Source organism: Callithrix jacchus, chromosome 4, assembly GCF_049354715.1.
Source record: "Callithrix jacchus isolate 240 chromosome 4, calJac240_pri, whole genome shotgun sequence".
NCBI classification, from domain to species: Eukaryota; Metazoa; Chordata; class Mammalia; order Primates; family Cebidae; genus Callithrix; species Callithrix jacchus.
This window is the reverse complement of record NC_133505.1, coordinates 51,048,284-51,063,841: the sequence shown is the minus strand read 5'-3', so window position 1 is coordinate 51,063,841 and position 15,558 is coordinate 51,048,284.

The window sequence follows — 15,558 nt, the reverse complement described above, 5'->3', positions numbered from 1 at the left end:
TACACTTAATTTATGGATATACTTAATATTGCAATTGCTTTTAATTTTTCTAAGGATATTGTGATAGTTAATTAGATGTGTCAACTTGACTTGGCCATAGGGTACCCAGATATTTGGTTAAACATTATTCTGGGTTATCAGCAGGGATGTTTCTGGATGAGATTAACATTGAATCAGTAGACTGAGTAAAACAAATTGCCTTCACCAATGTGAGCAAGCCTGATTCAATCTGTGGTATTCAATTTGAATAGAACAAAAAGCCTGAGCAAGAGAGAATCTGCTTTTTCTACCTGATGGTCTTTAAACTGGGACATTGGGCTTCTGTCTTTGGACATGGACTGGAACTTACATAATCAGCTCTATTGGTTCTCAGGCTTTTAGACTGCAGATCTGGGGAATTCTCGACCTCCATAATTATGTGAGCCATTTCCTTATAATAATCTCCCCTTTATGTATCTACATTTATTGATTTATTTTTATTTGTTGCTATTAGCAGGATCAACCAGGTAAATATCTATCTATCTATCTATCTATCTATCTATCTATCCATCCATCCATCTACCTTATTGTTCATTTCTCTGGAGAATCCTAATATTCATATTAAGATTTGTTTTGCTTGTTTTAGTTTTCTTCTCCTTGTGTAATTGCATAATTCATTTTCTCCAAGTTTTTTTTTCTATTTGCACGTTTAGTTTCTAGTGATTCATGTTAGAAGTTTTCCCCAGATGCTTCAGGTGATTCTTGGTAGTTTGCTCCTATTTAAGCTGACTGGAAGCTTTGACAGTGCAGGGAAGGATTTATAGTGTATTCTGGTTGGACGGTTTCATTGGAGGAACACATTGGAGGTCTATACCTTTCTGTTTTTAACTTGTCAACTGATCAGATTCCCCAGATGTGTCCTTTCCCATCTCTGTCTGGAAGGGTGCAAGCCAGGCTGCCAATGTTCTAGGAGCAGAGGTGGAAGAAGGCAAGAGCTTTCTGCCTCTAGTGGCTGCAACTAATCCTGTTTTCTATGTCGTGTCCCTGCCCTCGAGAGTGCCTAGTATCCTCCAGATCAGACATCTCCCTCACCCTCATCCCTAGTTTACTCTTTTTCTAGAATAAACCACCAATTTTTTGCTGTGGGGAGACAGGGAGTTGGGTGGGTAGCTAGGGCTCTAACTCCTTCTATTAATTAATTAATTAATTAATCAATTAATGACAGAGTCTTGCTCTATCACCCAGGCTGGAATGCAGTGTCACAATCATAACTCACTATAACCTTGAACTCCTGGGCTCAAGCAATCCTTTCACTTCTGCCTCCCAATTTGCCTCCCAAGTAGCTAGGACTACAGGTGTGCGGGTTTTTTTGTTGTTTTTTTTTTTTTTTTTTTTTTTTTTTTAGAGATGAGGTCTTGCTATGTTGTCCAGGCTCGTTTTGAATTACTAGCCTCAAGTGATCCTTCCACCTCTGCCTCCCAGGGTGCTGAGATTACGGGTGTGAGCCACTGTGCCAGACCTCTAATTGCTTCTTAAATGGTATTTCAATCAGTTCTCTTTGATTTCTCTTTCATTTCCAAAGAGAAGTGGTTTCATCCATTCCTGTGCCTTTTGGAAGATTCTGTAATGTAAATTGGCTTGATTTCTATCTTTCCCCACTGCCACCTTAGGATTCTGTTTTCTTAGGTCTGAGTCATTTACTCATAGCACAGCTATCCATTTGTATATTTATTTTGCAATTAATACTGAAGTGCATTTGCTTACTCTCAAGTTTTCGAAGTACACAATACCATAATATCTGCAAATAATGAAAATTTTCCTTCCCCTACTAACTTCTACACCTTAATATTTATTTTTCCTTCTCAATTTGTATTGGCTCATACCATCAGTACAACGTGAAATAGTATTGACATGGCCATCCTTATCTTTTCCCTGGATTTACTGGGATTCTTTTAGTATTTCACCATTAAGCATGCTGCTGGTTTGGATCTGATTGCATACATTTATCGTGTTAAGGAAATATCCTTCTTTTTCGTTAAAAGGTTTGTGTCAGAAATGAATGTTGAATTTTTCTAAATACCTTTTGGTTCCCTGCAGATTTTTTTTTTAATTAAAAAAAAATTTTTTTTTAAAGACAGGGTTTCACCATGTTGGTCAGGCTGGTCTTGAACTCCCAATCTCAGGTGATCCGCCCACCTTGGTCTCCAAAGTGCTTGGATTACAGGCGTGAGCCACTATGCCTGGCCACCCTACAGATTTTTAAAATCCATATTCATGAGTGAAATTTGCCTGTAGTTTTCTATTCAATGCTGTATTTTTTAGGTTTTAGTATCAGTGTAATATTGCTTTAAAAAAAAAAACTAAAATCTTGCTTTCTCTCTTATACTTTTGAACAGTTTAACAGCATTGGAACTATCTGGTGAGTAATTTAAAAAATTATAGTGTCCAGTACCTGAACAGATTGCCCCTCTACCCTCCTTCAAATCAAATCATAGTTTATAGGGTGACGCCTACTTGTAAGTCAGTTCCCCAAGCTGTGGTCTCAGCAACTACAAAGATAATATTAAATGAAAGACGCAAAATTTACTTTCTAGGAGCTCCAGGGAACCGGAAAAGGAGGAGAAGGAAAAGGAGGAGGAGGAAGTTAACTGTGTTGTTTGGACAAGAATTTAGTTCAACAGTCTATGTTTTTCTACGTCCAATCACAAGACAGGCCTGATAAAATAGGACAAAGTAAAAGGAATTTTTGCTACCCCTTTCTCCCAAGCTCTGAGACTTGGCCTCACAGTTCTGTAGTCTCCCCAGGAGCCCTGTAGAAGCTTTCCAGGAGGAAATATGTGAGGCCCTCTCTGGGCCACTGAAACAAGGTCTGAGCTTGCTGCTTGCTGACGAATGCAAAGTGCTGTGTTGGTTTAGTGATTTGCTGATCTCCTTTCTTTGATGAAGGTGTTTGATTCATTGCATCAGCTTGATATGGCTAATTCTAATTCAAGACCTGGCTTTTCACAGTTTATCTACTGCCTGGGGAAACACTGAGATGGAAGAGTCTAGAAAAAGTTCATTATATTATAAATGAGAGACTTCTGATTATGTCTGCAAATGGAAGTTGCTGCTTCCCAAGACTTGGTTTCACTATCAGTCAGTGGCCAAATGGGACAACTCTTACAGTTCTCCAAGTGTATAGTGAAATGGGGAGAGTTTGGAGATACCTTCATATTTTAGATGGGCTTGGAGCTTAGGCCACCTCCCCACTCCCTTTTAACTGTCAGAATTGATGAGAAGATCAGTATAGATCAAGTGACCAAGAGCATAGACTCTGAATTAGACAGATCTAGTGTGGATCCCATTTCTGCTCCAATTAGCTCCATCAGTTGGTCAAATTAATGAACCTCCCCAAGCCTCAGCTTATCTGGAAAATGAGGACAGTCATCAAACTTACTTCAGAAGGCCGATGTGAAGGCAAAGCGAGATAGTGGCTAAAAACCTCCTGACAGAACGTCAGGCCCATAAGTAAGGACATATGAGCGATTGTTATTGTTATTCTTATTCTTATTCTATATGCCTTCTGAGACTGATACTTCTGCCACTAAATAAATGAATAAAGCTCCTGCTGACAGAGAGAGAGAGAGAGAGAAAGAGAGAGAGAGAGAGTAAGGGTCAGGCCTATCTGGGAGTTCGATAGCAGCTACGGAGTTGACTAAACCAATTCACCCTGCGGTCAGCAGGAAGATGCTGATCCCTGAATCGCCTGTTCTTGCTTCCACATCTTCTGTTCTAGGGGAAGTGGTAGGAACTTCTTGGATGCGCAAGTTCTGATCTCTGGAAATAGACCAGGGTCTTTGTTCTGGTTGCAAATGGAAAGTGAACTCCAAGTCAGCAAATCCTGTTGTTAATTCTGATTGGTCCCCCTTGGGGACTCACTGGCTCCCTGAAGCATCAAACCTGCCCTGGGCATCACGCCACCTCTCAGTATCTTCTCTTGGACACTGCTGTGTTGCTCAGCTGCTCTGCCCTCTGATGCTAGCCTCCAGCTGGGTTCTCTCTGTGACTGGAATAGCCTGGACTGGCTGTGGATAAAAAAGTTTGCCCTCTTATTCTTCCTCATTTTGTCCTCTTTGCAATATCTTTCATCACTTTTCCTACCCCAGGGACTCCCCCAGTCTCCACTTTCTTCAGTTACCCTGTGTTTTCCCATCCTTTTCCATGCTTCTTCCCATTGCAATCAAAATTTAAATCCTTTATTTATAAAATTTAATAAATGAATCAAATTACTTACAGCATGTGTTGAGCTCTTTTGCTTGTAATAAATGGCTTTCTTTGGTTTATCTCAAATAATTCTCTTCCCCCAGTGGGAAGGTGGGTTGCATAATTATTGTGAAGAACCCACATGGTAACTTTGGGAATCAGGGCACTGTCAGCACCCAGAGTGGCTGCCCAGCTGGGCCTCTTGCAGCTACAGCATGGCTGGGGAACCAGAAGTGTGGCCCAGGATGCAGAGCTCTGGAGACAGTAACTTGTCCCTCTCTCAGCAGGAGATTGTCTACTTTTTGGCATGACCGTGACACAGCCTCCTTCTGCCTCTGCTTCTCACACTTTTGTCACTACCAGTTCACCTGTAACTCTTCTTTTCTCTGCCCCATGGCTTCTGTTTCCTCCAAGCTTCTACTTATCAAAAGTTCTGGTTCTCAGTGGCTTCTATTACCTCATGGCACTGCCTCTTCTTTACAGTGGAACCCCTCACGGGCTGCTGGCTGGGCCACTCATTGCTGACCCTGTATTGGTTTTCCACTCCTGATCCATTCACCAGTGGATGCAGAAGACACATGGCTCTGGGCTAGGTGTGGTGGCTCACACCTGTAATCCCAGCACTTTGGGAGGACAAGGTGGGTGGATCACCTGAAGCCAGGAGTTCAAGATCAGCCTGGCCAACATGGTAAAACCCAGTCTCTACTAAAAATACAAAAAATTAGCCAGGTGTGGTGACCTGTGCCTGTAGTCCCAGCTACTCGGGAGGCTGAGGCAGAAGAATCGCATGAACTGGGAGGTGGAGGTTGCAGGTGAGCTGAGATTGCGCCACTGCATTCCAACCTGGGTGACAAGAGTGAAACTCTGTCTCAAAAAAAAAAAAAAAAAAAAAGGCAGGTGGCTCTGGACTTGCTTCTCAGCACAGGGACTGTTGGTATGTCCAGCACTCTGAGCTTGACTTTATCCAAGAAACACCATGATCTTTCTACAAAGAGTTTCAATGATTCCTAAGCTAGATAATTGGCAGAACCTCATGGGTAAATTGTTTAAAATACAGATTTCTGGAAGCCACTTATCTATAAAATGATGACAGTGATAAACCTACCTTACAGGAGTGGCATGGTTGATTTCTTTCTCTTCCCCCTCCCCAAAATTTTTTGTGCTATGTGTGTAGTGACAAATGTTTGGAAATATAAGTTCCCCCAAATGGGAACTTAATAGTTCAGTGGTTCTCAGGGTCTGTGAAGAGGAGAGAGGGACAGTGCATCAGAATTACCCAGGGAGTGCCATATACTTGACCTCTGCAACCAGAATGGAGGGGGTGCTAAACTGCTCAGACTCTATGTCAGCTGCAAACCCTACAGTGATCTCTACATCACTGCACTAAGTAACTTACAGTGTGTCTTTAAAATAGAATCTCATGTAGCCATCAAATTAATTTTGCTGAAGTCCATTTTGTTTAACATGCAAAGAAGGTCATGATGGATCATTGAATTAAAAAAGCAGGTTGTAGAACAGTACTATGATTAGATCTAATTTTTAGGGAGAAAAAGGTACGTACATCTATGCATAGCTAAGGGCCTGGAATAGTAAAAGCATGGTTGGCTTGCTACCATGCTTTTACTTGCTAACCCAGCATCACCAGGGAGCTCAACAGAAATGTAGAATCTGGATCCCCACTCCAGACCACTGACTAAGAATCTGCATTTTGACAACATCTCCACGTGATGGGTGTGGACATTCAAGTGTGAGGCTCACTGCTCTAGAACACTGGTTCTTGTCTTGGGTGATCATTAGAATTCACCTGGGGAGCATGGAAAAAAAAACCCCATGCCCAGGTGGTATCCAGACCAATTAAATCCTAGTCTGTGGGGAGAGCCTGGCGTCATATAGCTTTAAACTCCCAGATGATCTTGATGAGCCGCCAGGATGAAAACAGCTGCTGTGAGGATATATCCCAGGTGTTAGACTGATTGTCCAGCAGATGGTGAGAATCTGGTGGTTCTTCTTTCTGCTTTTCTATATTTCCTGATTTTTGTCTAAGAAGCACATACAGATTTTGTAATGATAAAGAAATAATTTTTTTTTTTTTGAGACAGAGTCTTGCTCTGTCGCCAGGCTGGAGTGCAGTGGCACAATCTTGGCTCACTGCAATCTCTGCCTCCTGGGTTCAAGTAATTCCCCTGCCTCAGCTTCCTGAGCAGCTGGGACTACAGGCGCGCACCACCATGCTTGGCCAATTTTTTTGTATTTTAGTAGAGATGGGGATTCACCAGGTTGGCCAGGATGGTCTGGATCTCCTGACCTTGTATCCACCCACCTCAGCCTCCCAAAGTGCTGGGATTACAGGCACGAGCCACCACACCTGGCCAGAAATAAGTTTTAACTTAAAAACCCTAAATCAATGCAAGGCTCATCTAAGGCTTAGGCAGAAGTCTTGAAATGAGGAATATGTTTTAGAAGAAGATTCACAACAGAAAGAAAGGGAGGTCGGACATGGTGGCTCACACCTGTAGTCTCAGCACTTTGGGAGGCCAAGGTGGGCTGATTTCTTGAGGCCAGGAGTCTGAGGCCAGCCTGGGCAACATGGCAAAACCTCCTCTCTACAAAAATTAGCCGGGTGTGGTAGCACATGCCTGTAGTCCCAGCTACTCATGGGGCAGAGGTGGGAGGATCACTTGAGCCTGGGAGGCGGAGGCTGCAGGGAGTTGAGATCGCGCCACTGGACTCTAGCTTGGGCAACAGAGCCAGACCCTGTCTCAGAAAAAAAAAAAAAAAAAAGAGTGGGAGGGGGAGGCAACACGGGCTAAAAAGGTTGAAATTAGGAGTCGCTCTTCACTCCACCTAACACCTGACCTGGTACATCTCTTCGCCTTAAGACAGAAGGAACTAAACATTGCTAGAGCGTACTAATTACCCAGCATTGTAATAGGTGTTTCTTTTCTTCCTTTTTTTTTCTCTTTTGAGACATAGTCTTGTCACCCAGGCTGGAGTGTAGTGGCTCAATCTCAGCTCATTGCAACCTCCGCCTCCTGGGTTCAAGCAATTCTCTTGCCTCAGTCTCCTGAGTAGCTGAGACTACAGGTGCCCACCACCATGCCTGGCTAAATTTTGTATTTTTAGTAGAGATGGGGTTTCATCATGTTGGCCAGGCTGGTCTCGAATTCCTGACCTCAAGTGATCCGCCCGCCTTGGCCTTTCAAAGTGCTGGGATTACAGCATGAGCCACCACACCCAGCCTGTAATAGGTGTTTCATGAATCCATATGAACTCTGAGTGTAAAATACACACCAAATATCAAAAAGACTTACTACAAAATAGCTCATGATGTTTCATATTGAATTCACATTGAAAGGCATTGTTCTGGATATATTTGGGTTAAATTAAATATATTGTTAAACTTTATTCCACCCATCTCGTTATCTTTTTTAATTAGACTCCTAGAAAATTTAAAATTACATCTGTAGCTCACATTTGTGGTTCATACTTTATTTCTAGATGGTCGGTGGAACTAGAATAGTAGACCCATGGGGATTACTCAGGTTGGTTGTTCATTCTTTTTGGATCCCTCCTAAGAGCAGAGAAAGAGGTGAGAGAGGAATTAACTTATCCCAAGGCTGTCTGATTGAGGATTGGATAGAAAACAGGTTAAAATGCATTTGAGGACATCCCTGCTCATTTTCTTTTCTTTAAATTTTGTTTTACTTTTTAAACTTTTTTTTTGAGACCAGGTAATGAGACTGCCTAATTTTTATTTTTTTTGTAGAGATGGGGTTTTGCCATTCACCATGTTGCCCAGGCTGGTCTCAAACTCCTAACCGCAAGTGACAGTGTTGGGATTACAAGCGTGAGCCACTGAGCCCAGCTGATGACCATTTTCTTTAGCCTGGTGGTTCTCAGCCTCAGCTGACCATTTGCATCTCCTGGGGAGCTTTTAAAAATCTGATGCTCAGGGACACTACTTGTCCAGTTAAATCAGAATCTCTGGAGAATCTGTTTTTCAGAATACTGCGGCTCAGGCAAGATTGAGAACCACCGCTTTAGCCAGATTTGTAATCCTTCCCTGGGAACAAACTGTAGGTATCTGAAAAAGTAAGTTAGCAGCCTTTAGAAAGCAACAGCCTGTGAAGATTTTGAAGGATATTACTTGGGTCATTTTAAGTGTTTCTTCAAAAACAATTGATACTTTATTTCCCTTTTGCGAATTAACCCTGAAAGAACAAGGTTAGTTCTCTAACCGGGTTAGAGACCTAATCTTGTAAATTCATCCTCTTGGCCACTAGGGGGACGGGATAAAACACTTGTGGAAGGACAGGCCTGTGTCCCCAGAGAAATTGCCTCCAGTGGAGGTAAGCTGGCACTGTCATCTTAGTATGCAAAAGACCAGCACGTATTGCTACTTTTTAACTTTTATATGAGTTAAATCCTATAAGCTCCCCCAAAGGACCTGACTTTGCCCCCTAGGAATGAAAATTAATGTAATCCCTCTGGAGAAAGCAATGTAATTATAGAAAATATTTATTAAGCGCTTATTCCAGGTTGGACATTGTGCTAAATGCTTCATGCACATTATCTTATTTAATTCCTTACAAAAATCCTATGCAGCTGGTACAATTATCTGTCTTTTCAGATGAAAAACAAGGGCAGCAGCCTGGCACAGTAGTTTATGACTATAATCCCAGCATTTTGGGAGGCCAAGGTGAGAGGATTGCTTGAGGCCAGGAGTTCGAGACCAGCCTGGCCAACAAAGAGAGACCCTCCCTTCTACAAAAAATACAAAAATTTAGCTGGTGTGGTGGTGCATGCCTGTAGTCCCAGCTACTTGGGAGGTTGAGGTAAGAGGATTGCTTGAGCCCAGGAGGTCAAGGCTGTAGTGAGCCGTGATCGTGCCACTGCACTCCAGCCTGGATGATAGATGGAGACCCTGTCTCAAACAAAACAAAACAAACAAAAACAATAGCAACAAAACCAAACAAGGGCTGGAAGGATACAAGATACCCATGGCTACAGAGCTGTATAATGAAGCATTTGAACCCTGGCAGTCTGACCCCTAGAACCTCTCTCTTACCCTGTAAACAGGCTTAGACTTTGACCCAAGGCTTATAGTTCTTGGACTTTACTCAAGGAAATGATCAGACAACTGCATAACTCAGAACAAAACTGGACCTAGAAAAACCCCTGTGCTTGTAGGATACTAGTCAAATAAATTATTATGCAGCCGTAAAATGAAATAATAGGCAACAGCTAAGAGTGCTGATATAGAAGCTTTTTATTTAAATGGAAAAATCTTCAAGAAGTATTAAGTTAAAAAAAACAAGTTAGAAAACATATTCAGCATGATATCTAGAACTCAAGAGTTGGCAGATACGTGTAGGTGGAAAGGAACACTAAAATATTAACAGTGGCTATATTTAAGTGGAATCTCAGAAATTTTAACTTTCATCTTTAAATTTTTCTTTATATGCTAATTTTTCCATAATGTATCTTTTGGGCAGTGATTTTTTTAAAAGCAATGCAAACTAAGATATTTCAGGATATGAAAGAACAATGCTTGATTAAAGGAAGTGGAAGGAGTAAATGGGAACTGGTTCTTGAGATTGTCCTGGGCACTAAATTTAGCTCTAAAGCTCTGCCAACCAAAGGAAAAAGATAAACATATTGGTTGCACAATTTTCATAAAATTTTATGTAGTGTTTTAGGAAAGGGCCTCTTAGGTGGTTTTCCTCATTTCTAATTGTTCACTCTTGTGAATTTCAGAGTGTGGGGCCCTAGACAGATGTCCCACATATGTCCCAATTCTATGTTACCAAGTGCATTTCACTTGATTGTACCTATGTTTAACACTGGAGAGAGTGCCAGGTCGGGGGCTCAGCACTAAACCATCTCTTCCTTGCAACAGCGCTCTGATTCCTACCTCCTGCTCATCCTCCATCTTGAATCCCATCCCACACAAATCTTTCTGTTGCTTAAGTCTAGTTCAGGCACCTCTGCTAAAGTCATCAGTTCAAACCAACCTTCCCCTTTGGTGAGCCTATTGCAACACGTGTCCTCACAGAACAATTCAGTATGAACACATTCTCTCATTTCATAAGCAGTGTTTCTACTATTAGACTGGAAACACCTCATGAATGCAAACCTGCTCTCTCCTATGTATAGAACCCTAGAATCAGCATTTTAGAGTTTGAAAGGGAGACCTGACAGCTAGGGTGATCAATGCATCCTGGTTTGCCCTGAACTTTCCCAGTTTTAATACTAAAGGTTCCACATCCAGAAAAGCCTCTTAGTCCCGGCAAGATGGCAGGACACGAAGTGACACGTGACCGTATATTGCTTCTATAGAACAGGAGGCAGTTATAGAAGAATACTAAGCAGTCGATGTTGTAGAATAATATTTAACAACATGAAAACTATTTCAGACAATGTATATTGGTAAGTTAAAAAGCATATTACTAAGCAGTATTCATACTATGATCCTGTGTTGTTTACACACACACACACACACACACAGCATGAATTGTGCATTACAAATGATCTTTTTCTTTATTACTTATGCATTTCTACAGTACACATTTATTGATTTTCTAATAATAGAAATTAACAATTACTCTAGTCTGGACAACATGACAAAACCCTGTCTCTACAACAGATACAAAAATTAGCAGGGCATGGTGGCAGGGGCCTGTGGTCCCAGCTACTCAGGAAGCCGAGGTGGGAGGATCGCTTGAGCCCAGAGGTAGAAGCTGCAGTGAGCACAACTGCATCACTGCCTTCCCGCCTGGGTGATGGAGTGAGATCTTGTCTCAAAATGAACAAAAAGAAATAACAATTACTATTAATTGCTATTAAGGACAACTTTCCAGATCTTGGTCAATGATTTTTTGAGGCTACAGAATTACAGGGATGTTTGTGTCCTATGATATTTACTTTTGTAATGCTTGAATTTTTTTATTGTACTTGATCAATTTTATAGTCGAAGGGAAACAATTTTTAAAAGAAAGAAAAAATGAATTAAGGAACAGAGAAATTCATAATCTTTAATCCAACTATTTCATTTTTAGAAAATTTCCTAACCCTGAGTATGAGCAAATATTTATACAGAGATTTCTCACCACAGAAGCATTTATAATAAAAAAACAAGCAAACAAAACAATGTTTGTGATAACAAGCTTTTAAATACCATCGAAATGTCTAGCCATAGAGAGCTGGAAAAGGGAATTATAACAGGACAATTAGATGGATCCACAGTGTCATAGTGAAGTGAGCATGATTCCAGCCTGCCTGGGTTCAAATCTCAGTTCTGCCACTTACTAACTGTGTAACCTTGTACAAGTTACTTAACCTCTCTGATTTTCAATTTCCTTGTAGTAAAATGGGATAATAGTACCTATGTAATAAGATGATTATGAGGATTTTTTTTTAATCATTCAGAGTTTAGGCAAGAAACAGAAGACACAATCAAACTGGGTAATTTGAGGAGAATCTAATAAAGAAATTCTGCTGAGGTGACAGCAGGGTGTCGTAGGGAGCAGTTGAGTAGTTATTGGAACCTGGAGAGAGAGAGATGTGGAGAAGAGAAGCTGTGGTTTTGATGAAAGGAGCAGTCCTGTGACTGCTTGACCTTGACCTTACCGTTTAGTAAGGTAAGGTCATAAATACCTTGACCTTACCATTTAGTCTCCTGAGATACCTGTAACTACACTCCCTGGCTGCAATAATGTTATGTGCAAACAACATTATTGCCACGAATCTCAGTAACTACAAACTACAAACATTTGTTTTTCTTACTTCTGGGTTGATTGGGCCTGCTCTGCTTCAGACTTTGGGTCAGATTCAGGTCTGCTTCATGGGCCCCTCATTTTGGACAGAGTGGCCAAGAAGCCAACCTAAGGAAACTTCACTTCAGTCCTCTGCTCAGCTGTCTACAAACATCCCATTGGCCGAAGCATATCATGTGACTGAGATGAAAATATATGGAATAAGCATTTATATTCCATATACTTACATGGAAAATCCTAACACAGGGAGAGGAGAGCAGAGTTGGGAATGATAATCCAACCTACCACAGCTTTCACTGGCTAAACTGGAGGAAGAGAGAGGTCACAGGGCCTGTTGATATAGTCTATTCAGATCAGCCTCCCAGGGCACAGAGCAGGTGGGAGGGGATAGAGGCATCTGGAGGGGCAAACAAAGATATCTCTGCAGATTACGTGAGTTAATTATTATTATTGTTTTAGAGATGAGATCTCACTCTGTAACCCAGGCTGGAGTGCAGTGGCATGAGCATGGCTCACTGCAGCCTCAGTTTCCTGGGCTCAAACAACCCTCCCACCTCAACCTCTCAAGTAGTTGGGCCACCATGCCTGGCCAATGTTGGTATTTTTTGTAGAGATGGGTTTCATTATGCTGCCCAGGCTGGTCTCAAACTCCTGGGCTCAAGCAATCCATTCACCTCGGCCTCCCAAAGTGCTGGGATTATAGGGGTAAGACCCTGTGCCTGGCTGAGTTAATATTTTTAATAAGCTTAAAATAGTGGCTCACGTAAAAATACCATATAAGTGTTTGTTAGATGAAACAATAGGCTAGGAGCAGTGGCTTATGCCTCTAATCCCAGCATGTTGGGAGGCCAAGGTGGGTGGATCATTTGAGGCCAGGAATTTGAGACTAGCCTGGCCAACAGAGAAAAACTCTGTCTCTACAAATAAATGCAAAACCTAGCCAGGCATCGTGGCACACACCTGTAGTCCCAACTACTCAGGAGGCTGAGGGATGAGAATCACTTGAACCAGGGAGGCAGAGGTTGCAGTGAGCTGAGATGACGCCACTGCACTGCAGCCTGGGTAACAAAGTGAGACTCTGTCTCAAAACAAAACAATAAAACATGGTGCCATTGAGAATGACATTTTTAAGAATAGTTAAGTATTTAAAATATTTATAATGAATTGTAAGTAAAAGAGGTTATAAACAGGTACACATTATACTATCATTTAAACATACTACATACCTAGAAAAAGGACTGGATTTAGCAAAATGTTAATATGGTTGTTGAGAGTAGAGTCATGGAGAATTTTTATTTCTGTGCTGTGTTCAGAATAAGGTTGCCACATACGGCCTCATAGGTTGTGCACTGCACAACTCCTGGAGGACCCCTTTGTTCTTCTTCATACTTCCAACTTGCATAACGTCCTTTATTGCCCACACCTTCTAGAATACACATGTATTAATCTCGTGGAATCAAACAGATAAATACAGTTTTAAAAAATTGCAACCTTGCCTTTTCTTCCTAACATGATTCAAAGACAAATGAAGTTGACCTAGTTTTTGACTTTTATTAGAGCTGGAGAAAATTACCTCTGGACTCTAAAATGATTGTTATAAAGGTAAGCTCACCAACTCTTGGGACAATCAAGGAGTGTAGTCATGACTGCAGAACTGAAAGGTGTTGCTTCATGTGTGTAGGATAAGTAAAGAAAACATATTTGGCCTGAGCAAGTTATTCACATTTTTTAAAACCCTGAAATTTATTTTATCTACTGAAACGATTCAGAACTGCTGAATCAGAAATGATGAATATAAGAATGAAATGCTGATATTAAATTCACAATGAAGAAGATTTAAAATGATTTAAATAAAGAGATTTAAAATAAAATGATTCTCCCCTCATGCACAGGACAAAAGAAGCCTGGTTCTTAATGGCATTCTAGACCAACCCTGGACTTCTTGCCTCTATACTTCTTATATATAAGATAATAAATATTGTTACTGCTTAGGCCACTGTAATCTGGCACTCTGTTCATTGCAGCCAAAGCATTATATAGGAAGCCTTGAAGCCCTCCATTCCCTAGATAGAGTCAAACACTTCCTCTTCTATGTGCTCACAACCCATTGCACCTCTATTCTAGAATTCAGCATTTAGTGTGATGTGGTTTGGCTCTGTGTTCCCCAACCAGATCACATCTAGAATTGTAACCCTCACCTGTTGAGGGAGGAAGGTGATTGGATCATGGGGGCAGATTCCCCCATGATGCTCTTGTGATAGTGAGTGAGTGCTCATGAGATCCGATGGTTTTATAAGGAAGTTTTTCCTGCTCTTGCTTTCTCTCCTGCCGCCTTGTGAAGAAGGTGCTTTGCTTCCCCTTCCACCATGATTGCAAGTTTCCTGAGGCCTCTCCAGTCATGCAGAACTGTGAGTCAATTAAACCTTTTTCCTTTTGAATGACTCAGTCTTGGGTAGTATCTTTATAGCAGTGTGAGAATGGACTAACACATACCGTAATAGTCATTTACATGACTTGTTTGTAAGATCATCCAAAACATTCACAGATTATCTTTTATTTCTGTAACCTCAGTACCCTTCTTGGTATCTGACATGGAAATACTTGTTCAATTGATGTCAAGAATTTATATATTCACTGTTGTGGGAGATATGGAGGGTGCTCTTTCTTGAGAGTGTAGAGAAGTGGGGAGAAGCCCATGTGCATGCACAAATGAGTAGTTCCACACCCTGGGCGAAGCTGTCTGTAAAGGCTGAGCCAGAAACACCCAGGAAGCCTGGCGTGGTGGTGCGTGCCTCTAGTCCCAGCTACTCAGCAGGCTGAGGCGGGATGATTCCTTGAGTCCAGGAGTTTGAGACCATAGTGAGATCCCATCTCTTTAAAAAAAGAAAAAGGAAAAAGAATACCCTAGGGAGTTCTCCTCACAAACCCGGAGGCTCTGGCAGGACGCTCCAGAAAACTGGTAGATGGAACCAAAAGTGACTCTAGATGCAGGGTGGGGCAGTATGGAGGAGTATATCTCTTCCTCCATTTGGATTCTTAGGATTCTTTTTTTTTTTGAGATGGAGTTTCGCTGTTGTTACCCAGACTGGAGTGCAATGGCACGATCTCGGCTCACTGCAACCTCTGCCTTCTGATTTCAAGCAATTCTTCTGCCTCAGCCTCCCGAGTAGCTGGTACTACAGGCGCACACCACCTTGCCCAGCTAATTTTTGTATTTTTAGTAGAGACGGGGTTTCACCTTGTTAACCAGGATGGTCTTAATCTCTTGACCTCGTGATCCACCTGCCTTGGCCTCCCAAAGTGCTGGGATTACAGGCGTGAGCCACCGCGCCCAGCCAGGATTCTTTTTAGAAATTATTTTTATTGGCCAGGTGTGGTGGCTCACGTCTGTAATCCCAGCACTTTGGGAGGCCGAGGTGAGTGGATCATGAGGTCAGGAGTTCAAGACCAGCCTCGGCAATATGGTGACACCCTGTCTCTACTAAAAATACAAAAATTAGCCGGGCCTGGTGGCGTGAGCCTGTAATCCCAGCTACTTGGGAGGCTGAGGCAGGAGAAT